We start from the raw sequence: 8,220 nt of genomic DNA, 5'->3' as shown, positions 1-8,220 counted from the left end.
TGAGATCTGTGGTGCTGCTCTGTGCCCCTTGTCCTCCGAAATTTGTCATGCGTCACTAAGAAAAGTGCGTGCACTACGCTGATACTCTCTCCTGCAGGGTTGAATACCAGAGTCTATGATGGCGGCGTTACCGGAAGCTAGTTATTTTGGTTTATAACGTTTTAAATGTGGATATTTTTACAACAACACTGCGCAGATTACCTTCAGAAGGCCTTTGTTTATCATCCTGGAGCAGTTTGGATTTATTTTTTTGAAGGATGGATGCACTTTTTTTTGGACTTGAAGGACGTGGACCTTGTAACTTTACATTTGATTAACTAAAACATCTAAGACATTTTCTAAAATAACTGAAAATGTGTTCGTCTGACAAACTATCCCTTTAAGTTGCTTTAAATACTGTCAATTATTCCGCTTATACCACAGTTACCGCAAACATTGCTCTTGTGCCTATTTTTAAGACATTTGACAGTTTAGGTGCGTGGAACTTTCTCAACCAATCAGAATACATACAGCATTCAACAAACCAGTGGTATAACGGTAAATAAATGAATGAATATCAATGAAATATATATAAGTGTTAACCCCTAAAACATATTGTGTTAATAGCTTTAAGTTCAGTTTTTCCAAAATGTAGTTTGACTGTATTTAACTTACAGTAGAAGTAGCTGGTTGTAATACTACAGTTTCAACATTTGTGGTGCTAAAGCTTTATTTATTTACAAGGATTGACACATTCAGCTCCACTTTTATATTAGTTTATAATAAAACATGCTGAAGTGAGTTGCTATTTAAACATTGGTGTCTCAGCTTTACGTAATACAAGTTTAGTCAGTGGAAGATTCCTCTTGTGGTCTGTGTGGATCGTGCCATGTTTATATAGCTTTAAAGTGCCCTGGAACCACATTCACCCAGAAATCCTCTTTGATCTATTGTTCAGGAAAAGCACTCTCGGAAAATAAGTGAAGAGATTGAAATCACGAGTAGGGAAAAGTCATCTATACAACCCTGGTCTTTCAGGAGGTAATAATATACTGATAGCATGGATGTTAACTGGTTAGCAGAACCAGACCGACCTAGAATGCTGACTAATCTTTGCATTCTGTGGAAACCCAGATAGCAGTCAGTTCTGGCCCGATTCTGGCTTTTTTCCGCCAGTGTCGGCTGAAAGCCGGACAGATTTTTAGTGTATGAGCCAGAACTGGCCCAGATGAGGAAATAGTATACCAGTAGTAAACACTATTTATAGCTGTTGGCCCGAGTGTAAGCATACTCAGCTGAAGTCCGGGTCTACTAAAGTAGTGTCTCAGTGTAATCGGGCCGAATCTGGCATTGTGTTGTCGGACCGACTACATTGCATTGTGCCTGGACCGATTATGGTTTGATATGATACTGCCAAGATGTGTATGATGTCAGAAATTCAGTATTTGGCCCAATGCCAGTGCAACTGACACATGCCAGTTGTAACGCTGTTTGGCAGCAATTTAAAAATGTTTATGCTTCAGACGGACAGTATACAGTACACGGCCCGATTCAGTGATGTGGCAATCAGCCCTCTAGCTGTTGAACGGCAACATCACGACTGCTGTTATGATTTGAATCAAGCAGAGCACAAAGCTGAGCTCCCGTTCGACACAGACACCATCATCAATAACTGGTAAGTCACTGATTTAGTTTTTATATGTTAAAAATGCATGATAACAATGAAAAGGAATTGTTTGCTACATATTCAAAATGTGAATTTTCCTGCACATTTAGCCAGCTATCATGTTAGCTTAAATATTGTTGTTAGTAAGCTGAATCCATTTAGAAAGATGTAAATAACCAGTCGTCGTCCTCGTGCAGGTTAACAGGTTTTTAATAATCAAGCAGAGAATTCAGACACACGTTCATGTCTTCATAAAAAGGAGCAGTACACACAACCTTATTTGAGCTAAAGTAGTTAAGAAGTTAAAGAGCACCCTGCTGAAAAATCCAGCATCAAACCAGCATGGGAATTATGCTGGTCTTTGCTGGTGGTCACCAGCATAACAGCACCAAAACACAACATATGCTGTGGCTTGCATGGTATGACCAGCATGGGATGCTGGTGCTAATGCTGGTTTGGTGATGGTGTTGGTTTGAGGCTGTTTTAGCTGGTGTTCACTAGCAAACCAGCACCAAAACACAACATATGCTGGTCTTGCTGGTATGCTGTTTTTTTCATCAGGGCACATATTTTTAGATTCACGAATTTACACACCCTTTGATGTGTAAGTGTTAGAGACATGTGAACGAAGTGCAAATGTACAAAACCCTACACTGTAAAAAATTATCTGTAATTAACTTACTGTAGAAGTTAAAGACTGAAAATGTTTCATGTTCATTTAACTTGAACAAACTGTTGCCAGTAAATGACATAAATGTAAAATCTACAGTAAGTTACTGGCAGCTAGTTGCCAGTAATACCCAGTAATACTGTAATTTCTACAGAATTTTTTTACAGTGTAAGTAAACAATGACGCCAGTTATCTTCTTCAAATTAAATCTCTGTTCTTGGACTTCAACAAACACACAACAGTTTACTTCTATGGATTGCACACAACTTTTCTTAAATTAGCACACAAGAAATAGCATGCATCACCTCTTTGATATAAGCAATCAACTACTGTATGACTTGTGTCCTGTATGAAACTATGACCAACTATTAAGACTATAAATCTGTTTCAGGTTAACTGGTTGGGGCTTATTGGCGGGACAGATGTACGAGACTGCACATGGCATTGAAGAGGGCGACTGACAACTCCCTGGCTTAAAACCTCAACTGGATGGAAAATACTTTATTTGCCACCCTCCAACTCAGAGAGGTAGTGATTGGTAAATATATCTGTTAATTATTTGTTAATAAAAATTAGACATTTCTTTTTTATATGCTCATTAAATGTTAAAGATTTCACAATGACAATATGGATTAATTATTTTAAAGATGCAGTTCGGAGAAGGTCCCTTACAGTTGTGGAGGGGACAATGAAGAGGTGGCTCGATCGAGAGGGTGGGTGCAAGAGACAACTTTAGCAAAAGAAAAGCAGTTAGTGTTAGCGCCTGTGTTTGTGTCTGCAAAGGAGAATGTTTTGTTCTGTAAAAAGAGTGGTGGTGTTTTGGTTAAATGTGTTTAACTTGTTTTAATTACTTGGCTTGTGTGTGAGATGTGTGTGTGCGGGTGGGTTGGTATATGGGAATAGTGTATAATGACATGTTTAATATGCTATAAACATGCTTTACAGGGACACAATACTAAGTGATACTTTTTCATAGATTAAAGACTTCCAACAGATTTTTGTTATGGTTGGGCTTAGGGACTGGGGTAAGTTAAGGCAATAGAATATACAGTTTGTACAGTATAAAATGCATTGTGTCTATGTAATTGTCCCGGTAAATCACATATGCCAACCTGTGTGTGTGTGTGTGTGGTGTGTGTGTGAGAGAGAATTTTTTTCTTTAAATGTTAATTAATTGTTTTACATGTTGTCTCGCTGTAATTGCTTAAGGGGATAGTTCACCCCAAAATTGCAATTTTATCATAAATCACTTCCCCTCTGTCGTTCTAAACCAACAAGTGCTTAGATTGTCTTTAGAACACGTTTTTAGATATTTTTGATGAAAACTGGGAGGCTTCTGTCCGTCTCATTGATTTCAGTTAGTTTTACAATCCGTTTCACAGAAAAGAATGAAAGACATTGCCAAAAAGTTCAGTGTTCCATCAGTATTTCAATGAAATTTTTTTTCAACGGTTTGTTCTTCTCCTTGGTCGTTCAAAGCCTGTTAACGACCAGACTACGGCGCATCATGCTGACGTCACCTGCTGCTGACTTCACCTGCTGATGTAGTTGCCAGCGTACAGACAGAATAGGCTGCCAAGTAATTTGTACATTTATTTGGGCTGTTTAAGTGTTGTTACAATGTTTGCATTATGCTTTAAAAAAAGAGCATAGAAAAAAAACATTGGTAACCACATCAGCAAGTGACGTGAGCTGCAGGTGATGTCAGCAGCATTGCCGTAGTCTGGTCTTGAATACACTTTCAACAAATAAGGAGGAGAACAAATTGTTGAAATTGTTCGTTTTATTTTCTTTTTGCACAAAGTGTTCTTGTCACTTTATAATATTATTATTAAACTACTAATGGAACATGGACCTTTTTGGCGATGTCTTTCATTCTTTTCTGGAAAACAGATTGTGAGACTAACTTAAGTCAATGGGACAGACAAAAGCCTCCTGGTTTTCATAAAAAAATCTAAAAATGTATTCTGAAGACAATCGGAGCACTTGGTTGTTTAGAACGACACAGGGGTAAGTGGTTTATGAAAAAATTATAATTTTAAGGGTGAACTATCCCTTTAAATTGTTTATAAAGTGGGTTATGTGCTTGTAAAATGTGTTGTGTAAGAGATATATGTCTGTTTGTATTTGTTGGGTTTTTGTAAAGTGTACTGAATTTGTTAAGAATTAATATGTTCAAAATTACAATGTATTTGGTTAATTGTTGGTACATGTTAAAACATGTTCATATTTTCAACTGTTAATTCACATTAATGTGATGTGTGTATTTTTTTAATAAAAGGCTCTTAATCTTCTTAAATGGGTGTATTTTTCTTGAAAAATAAAAAATATACAATATTTACCAGTTTCTGGGCCACATCTGGCCCAGGGACCATGCAGATGTTGTCGGCCATATAAAGCAAAGGGTCTGGGCCAGACCTGGGCCAAATAAGCAATTTAAGTCACTTTACAGTGTGCTAGCCAGACCTGGGCCAAATAAGCAATTTAAGTCACTTTACAGTGTGCTAGCCAGACCTGGGCCAAATAAACAATTTAGGTCACTTTACAGTGTGCTGGCCAAATCTGGGCCAAGTCAGTATGTAAGATCTATTTTACTGGGTGTGGGCCACAACTGGCCCAGATATAATAGTTTGATCCAATTTTTAGTGTGTGGACCAGTTCTGGGCCGGGGACCCAGCCAGAACTGGGCCAGAACTCAAGCAAATATGTGGCCCAGTGGTGGGCCAGGCAGATTTTGCTATCTGGGAAGTGTTTATTAGCATATAAAACTCAAACTCATGGCTCCACCAGCACATAAAGAAAACCACAGAAGAATAAAAGTCACTGCAATTTTTCTAACATACACACAATTAAAACATTCAAGTAGCACAACAAAACAGATTATTCTTGAAATGGTGCGTTCAAATCCTTCTTGATCGTTTATATTTATGATGGTAAGTTATGTTTACGAAGTCAAAGGTGTGTTCACTTTCGTCAGTGCAAGATGTGCTGTTGTATCTTCTTTTAATGAAATACACAAAAATGCAGCAATGTTTGTTGACTTCCCATAAAGCAAATAAATAAATTTCTTTGGCAAAAATATGTTTTAAATATATGCTAAATACATTTTGTATCAAGTAAAGCTTAATAAATATATTTTTGAATTTGAAATATTTCTTTTTAACCTTCATATATTAACATATATTTCAAAATGTATTTCAGGGGCAACAAATACATTTCAAATTTTACAACACATGACCAAAAATGTGTTTTTCCTGACCAAAACATAAAATGTGTCAAATTTAAGTATAACATTTATAAGTATGTATAAAATATAAAATTACAGTAAGTATATTTTTGCAGTTCAAAATATATTTAATTTTAATTTATGTTTACAAGTTTGTAACATACAAAGTTTTTCTTCCAATGTGACGTGAATATAAATGCTTTAAAATATTTACAATATTTAATATTTTAAATAAATTATATAATTATATTTATTTAAAATATATATATAAAAATGGCCAAAAAATATATTTCAGTACATACACTCACCTAAAGGTTTATTAGAAACACCATATTAATTCTGTGTTTGACCCCCTTTCGCATTCAGAACTGCCTTAATTCTACGTGACATTGGTTCACCAAGGCGCTGAAAGCATTCTTTAGAAATGTTGGCCCATATTAATAAGACAGCATCTTGCAGTTGATGGATATTTGTGGGATTCACATCCAGGGCACGAAGCTCCCGTTCCACCACATCCCAAAGATGCTCTATTGGGTTGAGATCAAGTGACTGTGGGGGCCATTTTAGTACCGTGAACTCATTGTCATGTTCAAGAAACCAATTTGAAATGATTTAAGCTTTGTGACATGGTGAATTATCCTGCCGGAAGTTGCCATCAGAGGATGGGTACATGGTGGTCATAAAAACAACTCCACCAGTATAAAGTAGGATTTGCCGATAGACTTCGTCTGATTGAGGGGTCAATTACTTCTATCTTTGGAGACGACGAGCAGAGCACTTCGGTAAGCTGTAAATAACTTTAAAAACAGTAAAGTACACGGTTGTCATGGTTTAGCAGTGCTGTTTCTCAATCCGAAGGCTGCAGCCTGCGGATGTCGCATGTGGTCATCAACCCGGGATTAAGTTATAGCATATTACAACAACTTACAATTAACTAAGAATAATAGTCAACTTTATAATTGTTAATATTCTGAAATAAGACAGCCGGCATTAACACACCATTGCGATACCTCCGTATGAAGACGTTGTTCTGCAGGTTCGTCGTCTTCATTTTCATCTCGCTCCATTTCCGACTCTGGCGCGAACATATAAGGCTGGATGGACAAGTCTTCCGTTGTTGACATTTTGTGAATAACGAGTGAATAAAAAGTTTCTGTGCCGCTAGATAATCGTATCTCTGCTATAAAACTACAAAAATGGCCGAACGGGGTGGAGTATAACCGAGTGTCACCTCTGCAACCTGGAGAGGGGGCAGGGTATGACGTGCATTTAAAAAGACAGTACCAAAACGAGTTGCTCTCAGATGCACATCAGAAAAGGGGTAGAAAGGGGGCCTGTGGGGCTATAATAATGAGGAATTCAGACCCAAGCATTGCAGTTTCGCTTTACATAGACCACAAATAGATGATTTATATGTAAAAAGGACAGATTTAAAAGCATGATATGTCTGCTTTAAATCACCTTTCTTTCCCATTCTGACATTCAGTTTGGAATTCAGGAGATTGTCTTGACCAGGACCACACCCCTTAATGCGTTGAAGCAACTGCCATGTGATTGGTTGATTAGATAATTGCATTAATAAGAAATTGAACATGTGTTCCTAATAATCCTTTAGGTGAGTGTTTATTTTTGAAATATAGTAAAAAATTTGGTTTGAAAATATATTGTTCAGTAGTATGGGTCTGTTTACAAAAAAATCTAATAATGTCATAAAGATTGCGCATCAAGTGTGTTTTGCTTTTTATGTTTTTAATACTGATTTATGAAGCCATTGTATACTATATAACACGACATATTAATTGCCAGATTGCAATGTATCTGACATGGCTTGAATGCACCGAAAGACATGCATTGCTTTATTCAGATGACATAAAACTTTCTTTCTCAACCTGCCCTTTCTTTAGTCATGTTTAATATAAACCTCTTAGGCAAAGTTCACACCACACAGACAGCCAAACAACTGCCATTAAGATGAATAGCAATGTTAACAGAAAATAAGTGCTTCCATTGAAAATCTAGTTGGTGGAAGGGCAGAAGTAAAAACGCTTTTCTTTGGGGAAGGAAAAAACAATAATTTGAATGCATACTTTGTTTTCAAAATGATGCAGTCTGAAATTATTTCTTTTGGATGGATGGAAATTCTGACCACAGTTTCTACACAACAACAGATCTGCTTTTCCTCAGAGTTTTTTTTTTTTAAATAAGTGAATGTGTGTGGTTTGTGAGGTTAAGAAATAATCATGTTGTTTATCCTTAATATTATTTCTAGAAACTTAACTGGTGAAGTATTGCATTTGGGTCAAAATTTGACCATTACAGTTTACAACAATAACCAGTTTATAACCAGGTCATTTCTTTAGCTGACCTACAAAGATTCTCTCAGCGGTCTCTTGCTCTTTTTATGGGAACAGAAACAGAGTAATAAAGTTTCACTGAAGTCTCATGTGAGATGTGACCTAATCTCAGTGTTAGACCACTTTCACCTCTCTGCTGACAGATGAGCTAAACTCACAGACTCTTGATGACTGACATACACACAATGTGCTGCTGTTGAAAGGTGTGTGTGCGTGTGCGTGCGTGCGTGCGTGCGTGCGTGCGTGCGTGCGTGTGTGTGTGTGTGTGTGTGCGTGCGCGTGTGTCCTTGATATACACACAGTGAAGACAGAAGACCATGAAAAG

General features: G+C 37.0%; 1 long non-coding RNA gene across 2 annotated transcripts; it reads left to right on the top strand.

Moving 5' to 3' along the window:
- The first annotated feature begins 1,239 nt into the window (after nt 1–1,239).
- On the top strand, nt 1,240–3,414 carry LOC135719453 (uncharacterized). Of its 2 annotated transcripts, none has more exons than XR_012335062.1 (3): nt 1,240–1,654; nt 2,707–2,843; nt 2,963–3,414. It is a non-coding gene; the product is annotated as an uncharacterized lncRNA (long non-coding RNA). The 2 variants fall into 2 exon arrangements; XR_010521101.2 differs by having other exon boundaries at nt 1,241–1,654; nt 2,707–2,853.
- The last annotated feature ends 4,806 nt before the right edge of the window (nt 3,415–8,220 follow it).

This window comes from Paramisgurnus dabryanus, chromosome 14 (genome assembly GCF_030506205.2).
Source record: "Paramisgurnus dabryanus chromosome 14, PD_genome_1.1, whole genome shotgun sequence".
Lineage (NCBI taxonomy): Eukaryota > Metazoa > Chordata > Actinopteri > Cypriniformes > Cobitidae > Paramisgurnus > Paramisgurnus dabryanus.
This window is presented reverse-complemented; position numbering and strand designations above follow the sequence as displayed.